This window comes from Entelurus aequoreus, linkage group LG11 (genome assembly GCF_033978785.1).
Source record: "Entelurus aequoreus isolate RoL-2023_Sb linkage group LG11, RoL_Eaeq_v1.1, whole genome shotgun sequence".
NCBI classification, from domain to species: Eukaryota; Metazoa; Chordata; class Actinopteri; order Syngnathiformes; family Syngnathidae; genus Entelurus; species Entelurus aequoreus.
Genome location: NC_084741.1, coordinates 16,633,509 through 16,660,575, shown reverse-complemented (window position 1 = coordinate 16,660,575; position 27,067 = coordinate 16,633,509). Strand labels below are relative to the sequence as shown.

At 37.9% G+C, this 27,067-nt stretch overlaps 1 protein-coding gene and 8 non-coding genes across 9 annotated transcripts in view; 5 read left to right on the top strand and 4 right to left on the bottom strand.

Moving 5' to 3' along the window:
* Nucleotides 1-2,076: 2,076 nt before the first annotated feature.
* Nucleotides 2,077-2,148, bottom strand: trnap-cgg (transfer RNA proline (anticodon CGG)). Its single transcript has one exon. It is a non-coding gene; the product is annotated as a tRNA-Pro (tRNA).
* A 180-nt stretch (nt 2,149-2,328) lies between these two features.
* On the top strand, nt 2,329-2,400 carry trnaq-uug (transfer RNA glutamine (anticodon UUG)). The gene has a single exon. It is a non-coding gene; the product is annotated as a tRNA-Gln (tRNA).
* A 2,242-nt stretch (nt 2,401-4,642) lies between these two features.
* Nucleotides 4,643-4,714, top strand: trnaq-uug (transfer RNA glutamine (anticodon UUG)). The gene has a single exon. It is a non-coding gene; the product is annotated as a tRNA-Gln (tRNA).
* A 1,332-nt stretch (nt 4,715-6,046) lies between these two features.
* On the top strand, nt 6,047-6,118 carry trnaq-uug (transfer RNA glutamine (anticodon UUG)). Its single transcript has one exon. It is a non-coding gene; the product is annotated as a tRNA-Gln (tRNA).
* A 460-nt stretch (nt 6,119-6,578) lies between these two features.
* On the bottom strand, nt 6,579-6,650 carry trnap-agg (transfer RNA proline (anticodon AGG)). The gene has a single exon. It is a non-coding gene; the product is annotated as a tRNA-Pro (tRNA).
* Nucleotides 6,651-7,096: 446 nt separating this feature from the next.
* Nucleotides 7,097-7,168, bottom strand: trnaq-cug (transfer RNA glutamine (anticodon CUG)). Its single transcript has one exon. It is a non-coding gene; the product is annotated as a tRNA-Gln (tRNA).
* A 454-nt stretch (nt 7,169-7,622) lies between these two features.
* On the bottom strand, nt 7,623-7,694 carry trnap-agg (transfer RNA proline (anticodon AGG)). Its single transcript has one exon. It is a non-coding gene; the product is annotated as a tRNA-Pro (tRNA).
* A 182-nt stretch (nt 7,695-7,876) lies between these two features.
* On the top strand, nt 7,877-7,948 carry trnaq-uug (transfer RNA glutamine (anticodon UUG)). The gene has a single exon. It is a non-coding gene; the product is annotated as a tRNA-Gln (tRNA).
* Nucleotides 7,949-23,988: 16,040 nt separating this feature from the next.
* The window catches only part of lingo4b (leucine rich repeat and Ig domain containing 4b), a 41,226-nt gene continuing 38,147 nt past the window's right edge, over nt 23,989-27,067 (top strand). Inside the window, exon 1 of the mRNA XM_062062616.1 lies at nt 23,989-24,126. The gene's annotated coding sequence lies outside the window, so the exon portion shown is untranslated. The remainder of the gene's footprint in view (nt 24,127-27,067) is intronic.

Sequence of the window (27,067 nt, the reverse complement as noted above, 5' to 3'; positions counted from 1 at the left end):
ACAGGACCACCCAGCACGGGGCCACAGGAACCACCCACCCCACCCGCAGGGACCCCAACGATGGAGATGGAACAACCAGCAACCGCCCCGCCGAGTCCCCCCCCCCGAGGTAGGGGAATAAATAAATAAAATAAATAAATACATAATAATAATAATAATAATATTAATAAAATATTATTTTTTTTAAAAAGGGGAAAAAAAAAAAAGAAAAAAAAAAAAATTAAATCTATTTATTAAAAAAATAAAAATTAAATAAATAAATAAAAAAAAGAATTAAAAGAAGATCACAGACATGCTGACACACAAGGTCGCTACCCCAACAACTGGCCGACTCGCAGCACCTCGGAATACCCTGCAGCACCAAGCCACCACAGTAGACGCAGGGACCAGACCCAGCAGGCCCCAACCAAGACGGCCACCCGGAAGGGATGGACGGCGGGACCCAGGAGCTCCAGACACGCAGTCCGGATGCAGTAGCCTGAGGCGCCGACCCCCACCCGACAGGCAGGCCCAGAACGTACCCCCAGAAATATACATACATATATATATATACATACACATAAACATACACATGTACACATACACGCACATACACATGCATACACATACACATATATATACATACATACATACATACATACACACACACACATACACATACATATACACAGTTTGTCAGCCCCGACAACCACCACGCGCGCGCGCTGCCACCAGTCACAACATCAGCCACCCCCCTGCACCAGACCCAGCAGCCACGGGCGCCCACACCACAAACAAACGGCAGCAGAAACAGCAGCCACAACACCCACAGACAGCCAGCGCCACCCAATCAAATCAAAGCGATCAAAAAATAAACCGCGACCGGCAACCACACGCCAACAGGATCACAGATACCAGCCAGCGCCAGCCCGCCAGCAAGCCCAAACGCCAACACGCAAACAAGAGACACCAACACCCCCCCCCCCCGCCAAAAGACCCCACCACCCCAACCCAAACCCGCACAAACACACCACCGCCCAAACAACCGAGACACAGTATCCAGACCAGACACGGGCGCCGCGCCGCCACCACATCAAGTCGCCAACAGAGACCCCACAGCGCAAGGTCGGGCCACACGGGCACGGACCCCACCCAACAGGAAGCGAGACCCGCGCGACGCCACACACAAATAAAAAATAAAATAAAATAAAAATAAATAAATATATATATATATACATATATACATACACATACACATACATACATACATACATACATACACACATACACACATATATATATATATATATATACATACACACATATACACATTAAAAAAAATAAAAAAATAATAATAATAATAAATTAATAAAAGCCTGGCAGGCCACCAGAACGCAGTCCCCGGAATCCGCGCCGGCCGACGAGGCAATGAGGGGTGCGGCGAACCCCAACCCCCCCACATGCATGTGTACAAGGCCCCCAGAGTGTCTACTGTGTAGTTAAAATTAGGAGGTCAGCCATTACAGCCGACCTCCAGTCCCTATTGATGCGTGTACTGTAGCGTGAGTGAGATATGTATGCTTGTGGGAACTAATAATGCGATTAAAATTGGGGGACATCAAGGTCTTGGTGGGTCCCAACCAAGCCGAGCCCTCCAAATCCTAAGTGTCTAATATGCAGCTAAGATTGAGGGATGGCCGAGCAGGGGACAAGACAGGAGGACCGGAGCCCCATAGGAGGCATCCTCACCCCCCCGCCATGCCTCCCCGCAGGACAATCCCCCAAAGTCCTATATTTGTGTGACTGTGTGTGCTATAAGTAGGAGGAGTAGAGGGCCCGGACATCCCCCCCAGTCCATGCGGCCGACAACCAGGAACTACGGCCAGGAAGCCGCCGCCCCCCCACGGCCCGTGACCCACACCAGACCAGTGACATTTTCATACATAGATGAACTAAGGGTTACCAGCTCAGTCCTAGAACAAACTGTGGTCATACATTTAGGTACCACTGTTATTGATCCCTTGAGTGTGTGATGTTTGAAAACATTGTGTGTACGTGGAAGAAAGGTGTGATTAAAAATAGGACTTATAAACATGAGGGCCTGTCCGGGAATTGAACCCGGGACCTCTCGCACCCGAAGCGAGAATCATACGACTAGACCAACAAGCCCTGCATGCATGTTTGCCCAACTAATCTCATGAAATGTGAAATTAGGTGACACGATCTGAAATGTGGTAAACTTTTAACCAACATTTTAATTTACTACCATTTTCATGAAAAAATGTCAAACAAAATCTGTTATATCCAATCGAGTACTCTTTACTGCAAGATCATTTTGGTTATTATACAGGTTCCATGGTGTAATGGTTAGCACTCTGGACTTTGAATCCAGTGATCCAAGTTCAAGTCTTGGTGGAACCAACTTGCAGTGTTGAAGTGGCAAATTGTTCAGTAATACCACTGTAATTACTTGTGGATCCCTTAAATGTGTTATGTCTGAAAAAATGTTTAAAATCAAGTCTAAAGTCAAAAATGTAACAACAACTGTGTGTACGAGGGAAATATTTGATTGAATATAGCAGTGGTTCTCAACCTTTTTTCAGTGATGTACCCCTTGTGAACATTTTTTTAATTCAAGTACCCCCTAATCAGAGCAAAGCATTTTTGGTTGAAAAAAAGAGATAAAGAAGTAAAATACAGCACTATGTCATCAGTTTCTGATTTATTAAATTGTATAACAGTGCAAAATATTGCTCATTTGTAGTGGTCTTTCTTGAACTACTTGGGGAAAAAAATATAAAAATAACTAAAAACTTTTTGTAAAATAAACAAGTGATTCAATTATAAATAAAGATTTCTACACAGAAGTAATCATCAACTTAGAGTGCCCTCTGTGGGGATTGTCAAAAATGTCTTCTCCTGTTGTTCTCCCCTCTAATGTTTTACAAAAAAGTATGTGCTCATAAATATCGTCAGTATCGATGTATCTGACAAAACCTACAAGTTGTGCATTTCCACTAATATCTGTGGATTCATCCAGCTGGAGGGAAAATGAGTCGCTAAGTTTTCCAACAACTTGCTCAACAATGTCTTTTCCCATTTGATCTTCTCTCCGGCAAACAGAGTCATTTGATAAAGGCACATTCTTTATTTTCTCGGCTGCGTTTTTATCCAGTATCGTCTCGGCTGGAAGTATCAGCTCTTCAGTGATAGTGAACGGCTTTTTGCAGGGCCGGCCCGTGGCATAGGCCGTATAGGCAAATGCTAAGGGCGCCGTCCATCAGGGGGCGCCACGCCAGTGCCACAAATGTTGGAGAAAAAAAAAAAAAAGTTGGTACTATTATTTCTAAATGCAAAAAATAATCCCACGTTAATTAAAATGCAAAGTAAAGCCTATTTAATAGAAATATTATTTGTTACAACATTACGCCCACAACCTCCTCCCCCCGCACGGTGCGCCCCCTCCCTTCCCGTATCATGACTCTTTTTGGACGTCACCACAAATGTCAAAACGGCCAAAACTGTCAGGTGCCCAGGTGTAGAAAAAATAGAAAAGAAGAGGAGGAGAAACGAGAAAAAGACAGAGGTAGCAGGTATACAAGTAACGTTAGCCTACATGAAATTATTTGTCTGTTACAGAATGTGATAGTAACCTGGCTTTTTAGCATTAAGCTAATGTTACATGATTCGGCAATGGCTAATCAATAAATAGCTAGTTCTGTTTTAACGTCGGGTTAATATTGTGGAGGGGGCTAAATTGTTATGGAAAATAATAATGTAACGTTAGGTAATTACAGTACTCCCACCTTACATTCCTCAGGGACATTTGTATTAGATCTTTTAAGCAGGTGTTTTTTGTTTACATTGTTATTGCCTTCTGGTTAGCTAATGTTTGCCCTGCAGGTAATAGTCACTTTTCCACCCCAGTACTTGATTTGATTTGATAGATTGTCATTGATCCCTTGAGTGTGTGCTGTCAAAATAAAGGAGATAAAAGTTTAAAATCAAGTTAAGAGTAAAAAATGGATGTCTGTACGAGGTAAAAAGTAGTGACTGAAAACCGGACTTAAATACTTCGGCGTTTGTCCAGGATTTCAACACAGGGCGTCTCTCACCCTTTCCAACAAAATTCATGCGATCTGACATTTTAATAGGGGACTAAATTTAAATTTTGGTTACTTTATTGCACTTTTAACACATATTTAGTTTCACTGACATTTTCATACATAGATGAACTAAGGGTTACCAGCTCAGTCCTAGAACAAACTGTGGTCATACATTTAGGTACCACTGTTATTGATCCCTTGAGTGGTTGTTGTTTGAAAACATTGTTAAAATCAAGTCTAAAGTCACAAATGTAACAACAACTGTTGTGTGTACGAGGAAGAAAGTTATGATTAAAAATACTTATAAACATGAGGGCTTGTCCGGGAATTGAACCCGAGACCTCTCGCACCCGAAGCGCGAATCATACGACTAGACTAACAAGCCCTGCATACGTGTTTGCCCAAATAATCTCATAAAATGTGAAATAAGGGGACACGATCTGAAATGTTGTGGTACACTTTTAAGCAACATTTTAATTTACTACCATTTTCATGAAAAAATGTCAAACAATCCAATCAAGTACTGCTTACTGCAGGATCATTTGGTATAAAGTACAGGTTCCATGGTGTAATGGTTAGCACTCTGGACTTTGAATCCAGTGATCCAAGTTCAAATCTTGGTGGAACCAACTTGCAGTAAATGAAGTAGTACAGTACCCAGTAATAATACTGTACTTCATTAGATTTTTTGTATGAATCCCTTGAGTGTGTGATGTCTGAAAAAATGGTCAAAATCAATTCTAAAGTCACAAATGTAACGACAATTTTGTGCACAAAGGAATAATTTCTGACTAAAAACAGGACTTATAAACATAAAAGGAGCACAATTTGAAACTGCACTTCAACATTGTACTTTTAAGCCAAATTAAGATGTGCTGTTTTTTTCATGCAAACAACTTTCAAACAGAGGTCTTATTGAACCACTAAGCTCTGTAATGTTACAAGAAGGTTCCACCAAGACTTGAACTTGGATCACTGGATTCAGAGTCCAGAGTGCTAACCATTACACCATAGAACCTGTAAACGTGCATGTAAAACAATGTGATCCTGCAGTACAAAGGGTTTGATTGGATTTAATGGATGTTCATTTTAACAAGCCGTGGAACAAGACTTTCCAACAAAAGTCATGAATTCTGAGATTTTAATAGGGGACACAATCTGAAACTCGGTTACCTTATTGCACTTTTAACACATATTTAGATTCACTGACATTTTCCTACTTAGATGAACTAAGGGTTACCAGCTCAGTTCTAGAACAAACGGTGGTCAGAAGTTTAGACACCACTGTAGTACTAATAGTGATATTAATAATGTTATGTTTATTTTGAGTAGTACGCCTTAAATAATTTCGATCACATCTAGGAATTGATATGATGGGGATCTTGAGATTATTTGCTTGGTGTTGCGATCGATTGAACGCGTCATAATTTGCCACCTCAGTAGAATGCATGTTCACATCTGGCATAGTCACTACAGAAAAAACATTATATGAGTTATGTATTATTCTAAGAGAAATGCTATGTGCGTAGGAATTTTCCAGTCTAGTGCATGTTAGTTCTATCTTACTGTAACTGACTCCTCACCCGGACTAACAGACACTGTAATTGGATGTGTCCGAGCTTGCTCTAGTGTAGTTAGTCAAGTGTGATTTAACCAGTAATCTATGTTTCTAGATAGAGTGATGGTGCCTTCCGGGTTAGAGTGAAGGAGGTCCCTCATCAGCAAACCCGGTTTGCCCCAGAAAGAGGGCCAATTATCAATAAATGTTAGTCCCTGTTTTCTACATCAACTAGCCAGCCACTTGTTAAGTGAGAATAATCTGCAATACCTCTCATCATTGCCTCTTTCAAGCAGGGGGCCAGAGACAAGTAATCGATCGTATCAAGGTGTCAATGAGAATCTATTAAATGTCATCAATACTGTTTAATGTTGGATCTGTTTTTTTTAGCTGAGGATATGCAGGTTCCATGGTGTAATGGTTAGCACTCTGGACTTTGAATCCAGTGATCCAAGTTCAAGTCTTGGTGGAACCAACTTGCAGTACTTAAGTGGCAATTTAGGAAATGATAGTTTCTTATGGATCCCTTGAGTGTGTGATGTTTAAAAAAATGGTCACAATCAAATCTAAAGTCACAAATGTAATGACAATTGTGTACGAGAGAAAAGCAATAACTGAAAACAGGACTCAAACACAAAAGAGCTTGTCCAAGATTTGAACCCAGGCCATCTCTCACACCGTGTACAAAACTCATGCAATCTGACATTTTAATAGGGGACTGAATTTAAATCTTGGTTACCTTATTGCACTTTTAACACATATTTAGATTCACTGACATTTTCATACATAGATGAACTAAGGGTTACCAGCTCAGTCCTAGAACAAACTGTGGTCATACATTTAGGTAACACTGTATTTGATAAGTCACGAATGTAACAACAATTGTGTGTACAAGAAAGACAAGTTGTGACTAAAAATAGGTCTTACAAACATAAGGGCTTGTCCGGGAATCGAACCCGGGACCTCTCGCACCCTAAGCGAGAATCATACGACTAGACCAACAAGCCTTAAAGACGTGATGGCAAACATATTTTTAAAATGTTTTAATCTTTTAATAGGGGACACAATCTGAAACTGCACTTTTAACACATATTTTGATTGACTACCATTTTCATGCATAAATAAACTGAGGGTTTACGACCTCAGTCCTAGAACAAATAGAGCTTGTAAGTTGAGACACAACTGTATTTATTTCAGAGGTTTTTATTGATCTCTTGAGTGTGTGCTGTATGGAATATTGATGTAAAAGTTTAAAGTCACAATTATAAAGACAACTTGTGTGTCGAGGGAAAGTTTGTGACTAAAAACAGGACTTATAAACATATAAGGATCACTATTTGGAAGTGGACTACAACATTTTACTTCTAAGCCAAATTTAGACTCACTCCTTTTTGCATGTGAAAATATTCAAATGGAGGTCATACTGATCACTAATCACTCTAATGTTACAAGAAGGTTCCACCAAGACTTGAACTTGGATCACTGGATTCAGAGTCCAGAGTGCTAACCATTACACCATGGAACCTGTAAATGTACATGTAAAACAATGTGATCCTACAGTACACAGTACTTGATTGGATTTGATAGATTGTCATTGAACCCTTGAGTGTGTGCTGAAAACAGGACTTAAAGACTTCGGCGTTTGTCCAGGATTTCAACACAGGGCGTCTCTCACCCTTTCCAACAAAACTCATGCGATCTGACATTTTAATAGGGGACTGAATTTAAATTTTGGTTACTTTATTGCACTTTTAACACATATTTAGTTTCACTGACATTTTCATACATAGATGAACTAAGGGTTACCAGCTCAGTCCTAGCACAAACTGTGGTCATACATTTAGGTAACACTGTTATTGATCCCTTGAGTGGTTGTTGTTTGAAAACATTGTTAAAATCAAGTCTAAAGTCACAAATGTAACAACAACTGTTGTGTGTACGAGGAAGAAAGTTATGATTAAAAATACTTATAAACATGAGGGCTTGTCCGGGAATTGAACCCGGGACCTCTCGCACCCTAAGCGAGAATCATACGACTAGACCAACAAGCCCTGCACTGAACTTTGCCCAACTAATCTCATGAAATGTGAAATTAGGGGACACGATGTGAAATTTGTGGTAAACTTTTAACCAACATTTTAATTTACTACCATTTTCATGAAAAAATGTCAAACAAAATCTGTTATATCCAATCAAGTACTCTTTACTGCAGGATCATTTGGAGTTATATACAGGTTCCATGGTGTAATGGTTAGCACTCTGGACTTTGAATCCAGTGATCCAAGTTCAAGTCTTGGTGGAACCAACTTGGACTATTGAAGTGGCAAATTGTTCAGTAATACCACTGTAATTACTTTGATAGATTTTTATGGATCCCTTAAATGTGTGATGTCTGAAAAAATGTTCAAAATCAAGTCTAAAGTCACAAATGTAACAACAACTGTGTGTACGAGGGAAATATTTGATTGAATATAGCACCCGAAGTGAGAATCATACAACTAGACCAACAAGCCCTGTAAAATAATGTGGCAAACATCTTTAAAAAATACAATATTTTATTCGACGACACTATTTGAAATTGTGCTTTTACCACATATTTTGATTGACTACCATTTTCATGCATAAATAAACTGAGGGTTTACAACCTCAGTCCTAGAACAAATAGAGCTCGTAAGTTGAGACACAACTGTATTTATTTCAGAGGTTTTTATTGATCTCTTGAGTGTGTGATGTATGGAATATTAAGGGAAAAGTTTAAAATCAAGTTTAAAATCACACACATAAAGACAACTGTGTGTAAAAGGGAAAAAGTTAAGAATAAAAGCATGACTCATAAACACAATCTGAAAATGGACAAGAAACTATTTTTCACAGAAATGTAATTTATTTGCCTTTTTCATGTAACCACTAATCAAATGGAGGTCATACTGAACACTAATCACTCTAATGTTACAAGAAGGTTCCACCAAGACTTGGATCACTGGATTCAGAGTCCAGAGTGCTAACCATTACACCATGGAACCTGTAAATGTACATGTAAAACAATGTGATCCTACAGTACACAGTACTTGATTTGATTTGATGGATTGTCATTGTTCCCTGGAGTGTGTGATGTCAGAAAAAAAGGAGATAAAAGTTTATAATTAAGTCAAGAGTAAAACATGGATGTGTGTACGAGGTAAAAAGTAGTGATTGAAAACAGGACTCAAAGACCTTTGCATTTGTCCAGGATTTGAACCCAGGGCTTCTTTCACCCTGCACGAGATTCCTATAACGAGAAGAACAAGCCATGGACCAAGACTTTCCAACAAAACTTATGAAATCAAAAATTTTAATAGGGGACTTAATCTAAATCTCGGTTACCTTATTGCACTTTTAACACATATTTAGTTTCACTGACATTTTCATACATAGATGAACTAAGGGTTACCAGCTCAGTCCTAGAACAAACTGGTCAAGAGTTTAGGTACCACTGTATTTGATTTGATATATTTTTATGGATCCCTTGAGTGTGTGATGTCTGCAAAAAGGATCAAAATCAAGTCTAAAGTCACAAATGTAACAACTGTGTGTATGAAGAAAAAGTTATGATTGAAAATAGAACTTTATAAACATAGAGTCTTGTTCTGTAATTGAACCAACGATCTCTCGCACCCAAAGCAAGAATCATACGTACAGACCAACAAGCCTTGACAAACAGGGTTGCAAAACTTTTAAAAAACTTGTAATCTTTTAATAAGGGACACAACCTGAAACTGTGCTTTTAACGCATGTTTTGATTGACTACCATCTTCATGCATAAATAGCCCTGAGATCGGTAGGTTGTGAGTTCAAACCCCGGCCGAGTCATACCAAAGACCATAAAAATGGGAGCCATTACCTCCCTGCTTGGTACTCAGCATCAAGGGTTGGAATTGGGGGTTAAATCACCAAAAATTATTCCCGGGCGCGGCCACCGCTGCTGCTCACTGCTCCCCTCACCTCCCGGGGGGTGAAACAAGGGGATGGGTCAAATGCAGAGGACAAATTTCACCACACCTAGTGTGTGTGTGACAATCATTGGTACTTTAACTTGAACTTTTAACTAATTGTGAGGACTCGCTCGATCAAATAAAAGCCTTTTGTTCAACGATTCCGTCATATTTGGTCCATTCACACCACCAAGTCGCCCTCGGGTCCGGACGAGGATGACAAGACCAGCAATATACAACAATAATAGTCAGTTCTGCTCAGTAAAATAAATAATGATGCAGTCTACCAGGATGTCGATGAAACATATGACGTCTGTACTGGCTCACCTGCACTGGCTTCCTGTGCACTTAAGATGTGACTTTAAGGTTTTACTACTTAGGTATAAAATACTACTCGGTCTAGCTCCATCCTATCTTGCTGACTGTATTGTACCATATGTCCCGACAAGAAATCTGCGTTTATTAGTGATTCCCAGAGCCCCAAAAAAGTCTGCGGGCTATAAAGCGTTTTCTATTGGGGCTCCAGTACTCTGGAATGCCCTCCCGGTTTTCTATTGGGGCTCCAGTACTCTGGAATGCCCTCCCGGTTTTCTATTGGGGCTCCAGTACTCTGGAATGCCCTCCCGGTTTTCTATTGGGGCTCCAGTACTCTGGAATGCCCTCCCGGTAAAAATTAGAGATGATACCTCAGTAGAAGCATTTAAGTCCCATCTTAAAAGTCATTTGTATACTCTAGCCCAGTGGTCCATGGCCCGGTACCGGTCCGTGGACCGATTGGTACCGGGCCGTGGCCGCACAAGAATTATTATTTTTTTTTTTTTCAATTAAAACAACATAAAAAACACAATATATACATTATATATCAATATAAATCAATACAGTCTGCAGGGATACAGTCCGTAAGCACACATGATTGTATAAACCCCCCCGGTCCGTGGGACACATTTTCAAGCATTGACCGGTCCGCAAGTACAAAAAGGTTGGGGACCACTGCTCTAGCCTTTAAATAGACCCCCCTTTTTAGATCAGTTGATCTGCCGTTTCTTTTATTTTCTGCTCTGTGGAAGGGGGGGGCACAGGTCCGGTGGCCATGGATGAAGTGCTGGCTGTCCAGAGTCGGGACCCGGGGTGGACCGCTCGCCTGTGCATCGGTTGGGGGCATCTCTGCTCTGCTGACCCGTCTCCGCTCGGGATGGTCTCCTGCTGGCCCCACTATGAACTGGACTCTCACTATTATGTTAGATCCACTATGGACTGGACTTTCACAATATTATGTTAGATCCACTATGGACTGGACTCTCACACTCTTATGTTACTATGGACTGGACTCTCACACTCTTATGTTAGATCCACTATGGACTGGACTCTCACACTATTATGTTAGATCCACTATGGACTGGACTCTCACTATTATGTTAGATCCACTATGGACTGGACTCTCACAAAATTATGTTAGATCTACTATGGACTGGACTCTCACACTATTATGTTAGATCCACTATGGACTGGACTCTCACACTATTATGTTAGATTCACTATGGACTGGACTCTCACACTATTATGTTAGATCTACTATGGACTGGACTCTCACACTATTATGTTAGATCCACTATGGACTGGACTCTCACACTCTTATGTTAGATCCACTATGGACTGGACTCTCACACTATTATGTTAGATCCACTATGGACTGGACTCTCACACTATTATGTTAGATCCACTATGGACTGGACTGTCACTATTATGTTAGATCCACTATGGACTGGACTCTCACTATTATGTTAGATCCACTATGGACTGGACTCTCACACTATTATGTTAGATCCACTATGGACTGGACTCTCACACTATTATGTTAGATCCACTATGGACTGGACTCTCACTATTATGTTAGATCCACTATGGACTGGACTCTCACACTATTATGTTAGATCCACTATGGGCTGGACTCTCACTATTATGTTAGATCCACTATGGACTGGACTCTCACACTATTATGTTATATCCACTATGGGCTGGACTCTCACACTATTATGTTAGATCCACTATGGACTGGACTCTCACACTATTATGTTGGACCCACTATGGGCTGGACTCTCACACTATTATGTTAGATCCACTATGGACTGAACTCTCACACTATTATGTTAGATCCACTATGGACTGGACTCTCACAATATTATGTTAGATCCACTACGGACTGGACTCTCACTATTATGTTAGATCCACTATGGACTGGACTCTCACTATTATGTTAGATCCACTATGGACTGGACTCTCACTATTATGTTAGATCCACTATGGACCGGACTCTCACTATTATGTTAGATCCACTATGGACTGGACTCTCACTATTATGTTAGATCCACTATGGACCGGACTCTCACTATTATGTTAGATCCACTATGGACTGGACTCTCACACTATTATGTTAGATCTACTGTGGACTGGACTCTCACACTATTATGTTAGATCCACTATGGGCTGGACTCTCACACTATTATGTTAGATCCACTATGGACTGAACTCTCACACTATTATGTTAGATCCACTATGGACTGGACTCTCACACTATTATGTTAGATCCACTATGGACTGGACTCTCACACTATTATGTTAGATCCACTATGGACTGGACTCTCACACTATTATGTTAGATCCACTATGGACTGGACTCTCACACTATTATGTTAGATCCACTATGGACTGGACTCTCACACTATTATGTTTGATCCACTATGGACTGGACTCTCACACCATTATGTTTGATCCTCTATGGACTGGACTCTCACACTATTATGTTAGATCCACTATGGACTGGACTGTCACACTATTATGTTAGATCCACTATGGACTGCACTCTCACACTATTATGTTAGATCCACTATGGGCAGGACTCTCACACTATTATGTTAGATCCACTATGGGCTGGACTCTCACACTACTATGTTAGATCCACTATGGACTGGACTCTCACACTATTATGTTAGATCCACTATGGGCTGGACTCTCACACTATTATGTTAGATCCATATGGACTGGACTCTCACAATATTATGTTTGATCCACTATGGACTGGACTCTCACTATTATGTTAGATCCACTATGGACTGGACTCTCACTATTATGTTAGATCTACTATGGACCGGACTCTCACTATTATGTTAGATCCACTATGGACTGGACTCTCACAATATTATGTTAGATCCACTATGGGCTGGACTCTCACACTATTATGTTAGATCCACTATGGACTGGACTCTCACACTATTATGTTAGATCCACTATGGACTGGACTCTCACACTATTATGTTAGATCCACTATGGGCTGGACTCTCCAACTATTATGTTAGATCCACTATGGACTGGACTCTCACACTATTATGTTAGATCCACTATGGACTGGACTCTCACAATATTATGTTAGATCCACTATGGACTGGACTCTCACACTATTATGTTAGATCCACTATGGGCTGGACTCTCACACTATTATGTTAGATCCACTATGGACTGGACTCTCACACTATTATGTTAGATCCACTATGGACTGGACTCTCACACTATTATGTTAGATCCACTATGGACTGGACTCTCACACTATTATGTTAGATCCACTATGGACTGGACTCTTACAATATTTTATTAGATCCACTATAGACTGGACTCTCACACTATTATGTTAGATCCACTATGGGCTGGACTCTCACACTATTATGTTAGATCCACTATGGACTGGACTCTCACACTATTATGTTAGATCCACTATGGACTGGACTCTCACAATATTATGTTAGATCCACTATGGACTGGACTCTCACTATAATGTTAGATCCACTATGGACTGGACTCTCACTATTATGTTAGATCTAGTATGGACCGGACTCTCACTATTATGTTAGATCCACTATGGACCGGACTCTCACTATTATGTTAGATCCACTATGGACTGGACTCTCACAATATTATGTTAGATCCACTATGGGCTGGACTCTCACACTATTATGTTAGATCCACTATGGACTGGACTCTCACACTATTATGTTAGATCCACTATGGACTGGACTCTCACACTATTATGTTAGATCCACTATGGGCTGGACTCTCACACTATTATGTTAGATCCACTATGGACTGGACTCTCACACTATTATGTTAGATCCACTATGGACTGGACTCTCACACTATTATGTTAGATCCACTATGAACTGGACTGTCACTATTATGTTAGATCCACTATGGACTGGACTCTCACACTATTATGTTAGATCCACTATGGACTGGACTCTTACAATATTTTATTAGATCCACTATGGACTGGACTCTCACACTATTATGTTAGATCCACTATGGACTGGACGCTCACTATTATGTTAGATCTACTGTGGACTGGACTCTCACACTATTATGTTAGATCCACCATGGACTGGACTCTCACACTATTATGTTAGATCCACTATGGACTGGACTCTCCCAATATTATGTTAGATCTACTATGGACTGGACTCTCACTATTATGTTAGATCCACTATGGACTGGACTCTCACTATTATGTTAGATCTACTATGGACCGGACTCTCACTATTATGTTAGATCCACTATGGACTGGACTCTCACTAATATGTTAGATCCACTATGGACTGGACTCTCACACTATTATGTTAGATCCACTATGGACTGGACTCTCACACTATTATGTTAGATCCACTATGGACTGGACTCTCACAATATTATGTTAGATCCACTATGGACCGGACTCTCACTATTATGTTAGATCCACTATGGACCGGACTCTCACTATTATGTTAGATCCACTATGGACTGGACTCTCACTATTATGTTAGAACGTGGTTAGTGCGTTGATCGCCCGGCTGTGCACAATTGCGTAATCCCCTCTCAGTGTGTAAAAGGGCGGCAGCCCAGAACGACGGGTAAGAGACAGAGAGCGAGACGAGGACGACGAGGCGGCAGACTGAAAAGCGACCCGACGAGACTGAGTTTACTTGAAAAAATAAAGGATAGTCAAAACTGCTGGACGTCATGTCTGTGCTTGGTGGTCCATGGAACCCGGACGGCAGTGAGAGACTGTCACAGGGCTATGTAAATAAACCAGGGCTATGTAAATAAACATTGATTGATTGATTCAACGTTCCCAATCGTCAACACAAAACCAGGACGGAAGCCACCGACGCAACACGGCGGCTTACCACGGGAGTGGTTGCCTGTTCACGTCGGCCGAGCACACACACACCAGGTTGTTTTGCTTTGCTGGGATTAGTTTGATTCACAAATCACGCGCAGTCAAGTCGCCGCAGACGCACATTCACTTTTATTTTTTTTTATTTCTTTATTTTCCCCGACGGCTGATCCGTCACACGCTGATCCGCCTACAAGTTGGCTCGCTGAGGATTAACAGTCGGCATGCGACGGCCGCGTTACACCGCCGGCCTTCGATTCATATTTTTAGACCTCTCTGAGTGCTGACGTGCACAAATTAAACACTGATGTGTGTGTGTGTGTGTGCGTGGGGTGGGGGTGGGGGTGGGGGGGGGGTTCATTCGACGGACCCTCATTAGAGCGAGCAGCTGCTGAGGCCCGAGCATGGGTTTAAAACCTAAAAGGTCTTTTTTGCTCTTCAGTGCCGCTTACCATTAATGGCGGATTCTCGGAGCGGACAACACTCTAATAGGGGAATAAAAGAGGGAATAATCAGGGGCGGCTCTGCTGACATCATATTCCTCTTTCTTCAGAGGGCGGAGCCTGCAGGATGTCCAGATGTTCCTCATCCTGAAAGCGCGCACAATCGCCCCCCCGCAGGGCGTGGGCGGGAATCAAGTCCAATTACCCAGAAACTATTCTTTGCACTCCGACTTGACATTTCCCACTTTCGTCGGGTTCCTTTCATGGAGAAGAATGCTGACGTTGCAGATATTGAAACTAATTGGCTCCCTAATGACCTCCACTTGTTAGTTTTAGCGTTCTGAGAGAGACACCCCCCCTCCCCCCCCCCCCGCCCCCCCAACTCCCCCGGGTTCAAAGGTCAAACAAAACTGCTTCTGCTCACTCCAGGCCCGTCTAATCATGCCTCTTTGGATTTGAAGAACGCCAATATTGTATTTTGTAGTATTCCATTGTTTTGTACTATATTGTGTTGTGTAATATTCTATTGTATTGTATTGTGTATTATTATATTGTATGGTACTGCATTGCAGTGTGTAATAATAAGTAGTTGTGTAGTATACTATTGTACTGTGCAGCATTAAATATTATTGTGTAATATTGTACAGTGTTTTAGTGTGTGATGTTGTGTTGCATTGTTTTTTTGTAATATCGTGTAATATGATATTATATTGTACAGTGGTATTGTATTGTGTAGTATTACATTGTTACGTGCAATCTTGTATTGTTTTGGCATTGCATTGAAGTGTCTAGTATTGCATAATATTGTGTTGTGTAGGATTGTGTAATATCATATTATATTCGGTATGGCGTTATATTGTATTGTTTTGTGTACTATCATGTTGTATTGTATGGTGGTATTGTTTTGTTTATTATTGTATTGCGTAGTATTGCATTGTTTTGTGTAAAATTGTATTGCTTTGGTATTGTATTGTTAGTGTACTATTGTGTAATATTGTATTAAGTTGTATTGTGTAGTATTGTATTGTATTGTGTAGTATTTTGTAATATTATACTATATCGTGTATTATACCCTAGTTATATTGTAAAACTTGCAAACCTATAGACATCACACATGGGACGGTTTAGTAAGTATGAATTGTTTTACAACAATACAATACCAAAGCAAAACAATATTACACAATACAATACGATACTAAAGCAATACAAATTACACAAAACAATACAATATCACACGATATTACACAATACAACACAGTACCAAATAAATATCATATTACGCAATATTATATAATAAAATATACAATGACGACAATACAATATTACACAATACCACAGTACACAATATGATACAAAAACAACAATCTGTTACACAAAACAATACATTATAATACCATAAAATACAATATTACACAATACAATACCTAAACAATACAATATTACACAATACTGCACAATACAGTACAATGCAAAAGCAATACAAATGACACAAAACAATGCAATATTACACAAAATAATACTATATCACACACTACAATACAATATCACACAATGATACACAAAACAATACAATACCAAAGCAAAACAATATTACACAATACAATACGATACTAAAGCAATACAAATTACACAAAACAATACAATATCACACGATATTACACAATACAACACAGTACCAAATCAATATCATATTACGCAATATTATATAATAAGATATAAAATGACGACAATACAATATTACACAATACCACAGTACACAATATGATACAAAAACAACAATCTGTTACACAAAACAATACATTATAATACCATAAAATACAATATTACACAATACAATACCTAAACAATACAATATTACACAATACTGCACAATACAGTACAATGCAAAAGCAATACAAATGACACAAAACAATGCAATATTACACAAAATAATACTATATCACACACTACAATACAATATCACACAATGATACACAAAACAATACAATACCAAAGCAAAACAATATTACACAATACAATACGATACTAAAGCAATACAAATTACACAAAACAATACAATATCACACGATATTACACAATACAACACAGTACCAAATCAATATCATATTACGCAATATTATATAATAAAATATACAATGACGACAATACAATATTACACAATACCACAGTACACAATATGATACAAAAACAACAATCTGTTACACAAAACAATACATTATAATACCATAAAATACAATATTACACAATACAATACCTAAACAATACAATATTACACAATACTGCACAATACAGTACAACGCAAAAGCAATACAAATGACACAAAACAATGCAATATTACACAAAATAATACTATATCACACACTACAATACAATATCACACAACGATACACAAAACAATACAATACCAAAGCAAAACAATATTACACAATACAATACGATACTAAAGCAATACAAATTACACAAAACAATACAATATCACACGATACTACACAATACAACACAGTACCAAATCAATATCATATTACGCAATATTATATAATAGAATATAAAATGACGACAATACAATATTACACAATACCACAGTACACAATATGATACAAAAACAACAATCTGTTACACAAAACAATACATTATAATACCATAAAATACAATATTACACAATACAATACCTAAACAATACAATATTACACAATACTGCACAATACAGTACAATGCAAAAGCAATACAAATGACACAAAACAATGCAATATTACACAAAATAATACTATATCACACACTACAATACAATATCACACAATGATACACAAAACAATACAATACCAAAGCAAAACAATATTACTCAATACAATACGATACTAAAGCAATACAAATTACACAAAACAATACAATATCACACGATATTACACAATACAACACAGTACCAAATCAATATCATATTACGCAATATTATATAATAGAATATAAAATGACGACAATACAATATTACACAATACCACAGTACACAATATGATACAAAAACAACAATCTGTTACACAAAACAATACATTATAATACCATAAAATACAATATTACACAATACAATACCTAAACAATACAATATTACACAATACTGCACAATACAGTACAATGCAAAAGCAATACAAATGACACAAAACAATGCAATATTACACAAAATAATACTATATCACACACTACAATACAATATCACACAATGATACACAAAACAATACAATACCAAAGCAAAACAATATTACACAATACAATACGATACTAAAGCAATACAAATTACACAAAACAATACAATATCACACGATATTACAAAATACAACACAGTACCAAATCAATACAAAATTGCACAATATAGTATAATAGTACAAAATACTACCCAATACAATACAATACTATGCAATACAATTTAATACAATATTACACAATAGTACACACACAATACAATACCAAAGTAATACAATTTTACACAAAACAATGCAATACTACACAATACAATAATAAACAAAACGATACCACCATGCAATACAACATGATATTACACAACACAATACAATATAACGCCATACAATACATCACTACAGAATATAATATGATATTACCAAATTCTAAACAACACAATATAATGCAATACTAGACAATTCAATGCAATACCAAAGCAATACAAGATTACACACAACAATGTAATACTACACAATACAATAATAAAACAATACAATACCACTGTACCACTGTACCGTCCCATGTATGATGTCTGTCAGAGTGTCTTCATGCATATTTGTACGTGCTATCGCAATGTCATGACGACAGCATTCATTTTACCAAGAATTGATTAACGTGGACCCCAACTTAAACAAGTTGAAAAACTTATTCGAGTGTTACCATTTAGTGGTCAATTGTACGGAATATGTACTGTACTGTGCAATCTACTAATAAAAGCTTCAATCAATCAATCAAAAAGCATTAGCTGGTGTGCTAACACGTTTTCGAGTGCCCGTGTTAGTGTTATTTACTTACAATGGCATTATTTGTGTATTGTTTCAGTTTCGCAAATTTCTCAGGAATTTCACCAAGACGTCGCCGTGGCGTTATTGAGTCCGTTTAGCTGATTGGAGAGCTAGCTTCCGCAGCTAGTGGGTCCATGACGATGACTTCCGTTTTGTTTGATCTAGCCGTTTTACTGCCGTGTTACAGACACCGTTTTGGAACAATTAATGTATGCAAATAAACTTTTACAAAATATTTCAGTGTAAAAAACTCCTTTTACTACGTATAGATCTGCGGATTATAGTCCGTTGAGGCTAATAAATGGAAAAATGTTATTTTTTAGTGGGTGCGGCTATAGTCCAAAAAATACAGGTATTATCAACAAATATTTGGGCTTTTTTCTTATTGTTTACAAATTTAGGGAAAAAAAAGTCCCTGGACACAGGAGAAAAATTAAAGGGGAACTGAACTTTTTATGTTTCATTTATTTTGCCTATCATTGGCAATCGTAGACAAACACTCTGTGGAAGTTGCTTCCCAGCAGTTCCACTGTTAGACACAGCACCCGAGCCAAGTGTGCAGTTTTTAACCAGGTTTTAATGTACATAGATTTTATCAAAGTTTTCTCCGGCAGTCACGTCCGTATCCTCCCTTCCCTCCTGTTCCCCGGCCGCTCACTGTTAAAGACAACAGATGATTAGATAACTCGTACCACCTGGGAGATCTAATCACCTGTTCAGCTGTGTCTAGCCGTCAGCACTGCCACGCCCCCATCTGATGGCACTGTGTCCTCAGTACCACGGACAGAGGCGGTGACTTTCGCTCCTGCAAGCAGCGCTGGCCACACCTCCCTCCACACACACGTATGTCCTTTTTTAAACATACATTATATCTGCGATGAGATGGCGCAGTGTTTCCCACACATTCATTTATTTGTGGCGGCCCGCCACGAAAGAATTACGTCCGCCACAAATATATATTTATGTATTTATATATATATATATATTTATTTTTTTTGTTTGTTCTGTCCAGCTTCTCAGACAAATCATATAGTTGATGTAGATGCCCAAATAGGCTGTTCATTGCCTTATTTGTATTTGACCACTACTGTTTTCTGTTTATTTGTTACTGACTGTGGCAGGACACCTCTGCCTCTGTTTCACTTTATGTTGCTGGTAAATAATATGGTTGTAGTAGTAGGCTAAAGTTAAATTATTTAGTATGCACTAATTAAAGGGGCAGAGCTTTAAGAGACATTTTAGCTTTTATATTTTATAAGATATATTTTTTGTAAGAACCACAATTAATAAATATATTTCAGTGAATAACTTATTGTTCAAATCTGTATATAAATATGTACATAAAGTGTTGTAATTATATTGTAAAATGGATGGACGTTTAAAACAAAACTGTTATTATTAATTAGTAAGTATACATTTTTTGAGCCTTTTTAGAGAAAATCATATCATTGTAGTAAGTTATGCAAATTACTAGATGATGTCATGGTGACCACGCCCATAGCCACACCCCCACCGCCACAGGTATCTTGGCAGTTTATGGGAAACACTGTGGCGACGTGTCCAGGGTGTGGCATAGGCTTCATCTAATCCATCGTGCAAACCGGAACATATAAACATCCCATCTGTCAGCATCCCAGTGAGAGCAGACATTGTACATTAAGTGATTGTTTTATTATGCCTGTTGTCTCTCGTGAAGTCTGCCATGATTAGTAGTGTTGTTGTTGAAGGAAATAACAAATATTGTGATGCGTTTATGAAATCAATGTGCCTCCGTATAATGAAAATTAGCAAAATGTGTAAATATTACATGTTTTTATGAATATTCTTGTTATTACATTACATATATCAGGGCTATTCAACTGGCCAAAACCGGGACGCCAAAGTTCTTCATTTGTCCCGCCGAACATCACCCAAAGAGGCTCGATGAAACCATTCAAACTAGGCTCGATCGTGTATGCAGTATTAGAATTTGACCAGCAGAGGGCAATAACGCTACATCTTAGGTTTAATTGTGTTGAGCCACATTCATTGTGTGCAATGTTTGATGTGGATGTTGTTTAATTTCTATATGCATAAATATCCCTAGTTTATTGTGCGAATGTGTTAACGCTAAAACTTCTATTTTATCTACGTAAAATGGACATTATCTATGCAAAATACATAATGCTAGGTTCACACCAACGGCGCTTTGACGGCGCTATAAAGCGGCATGCAAAGCGGCGTTATAGCGTAACAAAGCCTGATTAAAGCGTGAGGGTCCCAATGGATCGTGGGAAAGCTTGTAGTGAAGCGGGACATGCGGCAAGTTCGCCAAAAAATTTTAAACGGTTTAAAAAAATTCTGCGCTCTGTCAAGAATGGAATAAAACGCCGAGAGCGTATGAAAGCGTGAAAAAGCCTGACAAAGCTCAGCAAAACTTGACTAAAAGCGTAGGAAAGCTTAACAGATCTTGGTTCAAAGCGTGGACCCCCACAAATAGGAAGTGACTGTGATATTGACTAGTAACATTGAAACTTTTATGTAAAACTAACACAGGATTATAAATCCATTCTCTTTTGCATCATTGCCTTTTTTATACGATGATCATTGTTTCTGTACTTCTGCTGTTTGATGTTGCACTTTGACATTACTGTCTATCATTTTTCTGTATGAAAATGTTAATAATAAAGAGAATATGTTACGTTTTATAAAAGAAATGCCTTTTATTATTTTCAACTAGCATAAGAAATGAAAGATAGATATTTATTAAGATGACAAAAATAAAAGAAATGAAGATATAAAACATAATATAACGGAAAAAAAAAGAGAAATTGAAAAAATAAATGAATATAAAAAATGTGTGGATAATTGCCTTTTATTATTTTCAACTAGCATAAGAAATGAAAGATAGATATTTATTAAGATGACAAAAATAAAATAAATGAAGATATAAAACATAATATAACGAGAAAAAAAAGAGAATTTGAAAAAATAAATGAATATAAAAAATGTGTGGAAAACAGTATACTGAGTTTTTCAAATTGTTTTCTTATTTGTGTTGTATCAATGCACAACAGAGCTTGATAATCGTGTCAGAGCCTGATTTAAAGCGTCAGGATCGCATCAAAGCGTAATAAAGTTCAATAAAGCGTAATAAAACGTATCAAAGCGTGGTTTAAAGAGTATCAAAGCGGGATCAAAGCGTGAGGAACGGTAACAAAGCGGCAACTAATTCGTATCAGAGCGTATCAGAGCGTATCAAAGCATAACATTACTTTAGAGATCGGGATATTCGTGGAAAAATTGACAAAAATGACGGCGCTTTGCTCGCCGCTTTAAAGCGCGGCAAGCGCCGTTGGTGTGAACCAGGCATAATGGACATTATACTTTTGCAGTGTTTATTTTATGTTTATATTTCCAGTCTAAATGAAGGAAGACATTTAACGGAATAAAACTGAGGAAGGAAAATAATTCAAAAGAAGGAACATCAACCCTCAACAAAACTTCTGGAGCTTCCGTGTCTTCGTGCCGTTAACTATCTGTCCAGCTGCACACGCTGGAAATGAGCAGCGAGAGCAGAAAAATGAATTTATTGACAGTGCCATGTGAAGGACGATGTGATTACTTTGCAATAAGGTAAATGCAGTCTCGAAACCTGCGGAGGCACTTTCTGACGAAACATACCAATTCTGATATGCGGCCTCTAGGACCTTGGGCTCTTGAACCAGCGGCCCTCTTTAGTATGCGGTTGAATAGACCTGTCAAATATACTTACAGCGTGTGCAAACCCCATAACCAGTGAAGTTGGCACGTTGGCCCAATCCAACAAAAAAAATAATAATTTGAAAAATCCCCTGAAGAGTAGGGAAACCTGTGAAAACGGGCTTGTAGGGATGAAATAGCCTCTGTGTTTTTTTCCTGACCTAACGTATATTCTGCTCTACCCCGGTATTGAGCAATATATAAACATATATTAGGGCTGCAACAACTAATCGATTAAATCGATTAAAATCGATTATTAAAATAGTTGCCGATTAATTTAGTCATCGATTCGTTGGATCTATGCTATGCGCATGTGCAGTTTTTTTTTTGTTTTTTTTAAATATTTTTATTTGTATTTTTATTTTTTTAAATAAACCTTTATTTATAAACTGCAACATGTACAAACAGCTGAGAAACAATAATCAAAGTAAGTATGGTGCCAGTATGCTGTTTTTTTTCAATAAAATACTGGATAGGATAGAAATGTAGTTTGTCTCTTTTATCCGATTATCAATCGATTAATCGAAGTAATAATCGACAGATTAATCGATTATCAAATTAATCGTTAGTTGCAGCCCAAATATATATATATATATATATACACATATATATATATATATATATATATATATATATATATATATATATATATATATATATATATATATATATATATATATATATATATATATATATATATATATCGAAAAGTTTGAACATTCCTGGTTGAAATCATTGCACTTAGTTCTGAGTGCTCGTTCCGGTCTTGATTGGAATAGATTGTGTTCTTGGTGGATCTATGGCCGGGGGTTGATATGGGGGGGGGGGGGGGGGGGGTAAAGATGCAGCATCAGCAGCTGTCTCTCTCTCTCTCTCTCCTCTCTCTCTCTCTCTCTCTCTCTCTCTCTCTCTCTCTCTCTCCCTCTCTCTCTGTCGACCTGAATACTTGTGGTGCTACAATCATGTGGACTCCCTGAGGTGTGGAGAGGAGAACTGAAGCGGGGGGACAAGGACTGGGTAGAGTGGGACGGGAGACTAGAGATGCAAGCTGTCCCGCGCACGGAAGACCCCCCGTTGGAGTGTCTGAACTAGGCTGCAATGGACTCTTCACTCCACCGGTAAATTTACAATACCCTTTTTTTATCATTGTGTCACTTTTTGGTCCAAGGAAAGTTGGGCTGGTTTTAAGTGAGCTTGACGGACGACTTTGTGTTCTAAGCTACCAGTTTTTTGCAGTAAAAACTACAGGTATTTTTACAAGTCGTTACTGTTTATTACTATTGCATTACCCTCAATTTGAAGTAAATGCGTTTAAAACACTGCAAGTGTCGTGGTAAAATTCTAGCAACTGAACGGACAGGTATTTTTTACAGAGTGTCTTTAAAAGGCGCTGCCCTTTGCCGAGTGAAGCGTGACGCCATCGAGGGCTCAGCATTGGTATGGTTTGCGGACTGGGAAGAGGTTGTTGACGGTAGCGCCAGTTGGTAATACGGTTGAATAGAATGGAATGGCTGTGTCTCTCCTAGTCCACGAACAGAGTAATGTAGGATTGTTATTGTTGATGATTGTCACCTTATTGAATGTTCATTATTCCCCCTTGGTAGTAGTAGTAGTAGTAGTAGTAGTAGGGGCATGTGTGTGTGTGTGTGTGTGTGGACAGAATTACCGTCATTTCCAAATAATAATAATAATAAATTTTACTTATAAGGTGCCTTTCTGGGCACTCAAGGACACCGTACAAAATCAAAACAATAAAATCAAATTGGATAAAAACAACAACAACAAATATAGATAAGATAAGATGATTACAATGAATGTAAACTATAAAGCGCACCGTTATTTTAGCCGCACCCACACAATTTTAGGGGAAAATATTTCCTTATATAAGCCGCACCTGACTATAAGCCGCAAAAAATAAAAATAAATAAAAAATAAAAAAATAAAAAAAATTATATATATATATATATATATATATATATATATATATATATATATATATATATATATATATATATATATATATATATATATATATATAGTGAAATTAGTTATTTATACATTAATATTCTGTAAATGTTTATTTTCATACCTTAATTGTTTCCAAACGGAGTCTCAAACACGGCAGTAAAACGGTTGATAATGCAAAACAGAAGTCATAGTCATGGACCCGCTAGTCTCGCAAACTAGCTCTCCAATCAGCGAAACAGACTCAATAACTCAACGGTGACGTTTTTGGTGAGTTTTACTGAAGAATTTGCGCCGTAAGTTAATAAAATCAACACAGACACTCGTAAATGTGTTAGCATTATTAGCTAATGCTAGCGACGCGAGCTTCATCAGTGGCCTAGTGGTTAGAGTGTCCGCCCTGAGATCGGTAGGGCGTGAGTTCAAACCCCGGCCGAGTCATACCAAAGACCATAAAAATGGGACCCGTTATCTCCCTGCTTGGTACTTAGCATCAAGGGTTGGAATTGGGGGGTTAAATCACCAAAAAATGATTCCCGGGCATGGCCACCACTGCTGCTCACTGCTCCCCTCACGTCCCAGGGTGATGGGTCAAATGCAGAGAATAATTTTGCCACACCTAGTGTGTGTGACTAACATTGGTACTCTAACTTTACTTTAAGTATGAAGAGTTTTAGTTATATTGTAAAACCAGCAAAACGTTGCTTGGAGTAACGAATGAAGAATCCATACCAGTAGAGACGCTATGGACGGCTGGAAAGGGATGGCATCTTTCCACCGTTATGGCCCCCCGTCTATGCAACAGCTTGCCAAAAGACCCCAGGGCTACGGAAAACTTAATATTTTGCTTAAAACGCACCTTTTTGATTCGGCTTTTACCTAATATTTATTAATTTTAATGAAGTCATTCGTGCTGTACTTTTTATCTTTTTAGTTATGCAAGATTATATTTAGTTACATTAATTTATTAGATGTTTACTGTAAATGTATTCATTTTATATTTATATAAAACACTGTGTTATTCGTAATTAACATTTTATTGTTTTTTTACATGTTTTTGTATTTTTATTTTTATTTTTGCTGTTTATATTGTAACACGGGCGGCAATGTGTTGAGAATTTTGTGATCAAAGTCTTTCAGCCGATACCCGAAAGGGCAATTTTGGGTGTATATCGGCAATATTTTTCCGGTGGTTGATTTTGTAGTATCGGTAGTCAATAGTGCGTAAACAATAGGTTGTATACAGTAGGGCAGGGGTGTCCAAACTTTTTCCACTGAGGGCCGTACACGGAAAGATTTAAGCATGCGGGGGCCATTTTGATATTTTTCATTTTCAAACCTTAACAAAATATATGCTTTTTTTTTTTTAACCTTTAGGGCTCCCGGGGACCATAAAGGGTCTCAGTCATTAAACTGTTAAAAATAAGTCAAATTATTATTTTTTTTATTTATTTAACGCTTACAGTAAATCTCTATATCAATCAATCAATCAATGTTTATTTATATAGCCCTAAATCACAAGTGTCTCAAAGGGCTGTACAAGCCACAACGACATCCTCTGTACAGAGCCCATCAACTTGAGGTTGATATAAAGTAAAAAAAAAAAAAAAAAGGTTTTCTGTCAAAGACAATTTAGTATTTTATAGTAAAACTGAAATATGCAGTATTTAGTAATTAGAGCCTTTAAAGATCAATAATGCAGGACACCATTGATTTTAATTATTTAATATTTTTGAGTAATCACAGTGAAAAATTAAATAAAATCCTACTAAATATATTTGGGATCCAAAAGGTCCCCCACTCATAAAGTGATACATTTGTATTCGTTTTTTTTTTTACTTTTAACACTTAAATTACGAGATCAACTTCAGATTTATGTCGATTTTACATTTGAACTATTATTTTGTTTGTTTTATGCTCTTTTGTCGAATAAAAGTTTGATGTTTTTAATGGCAACCACACAATATATGCAATATTTTTTCCACATAAAACATTTTAAAGTGATATTTTTTAACTAATAATTCATTATAACATAGATTTTTAGTCTTTTTTTTTTTTTAGTAATGGCAAAAAAAAGAAAAATAAACAAAGACA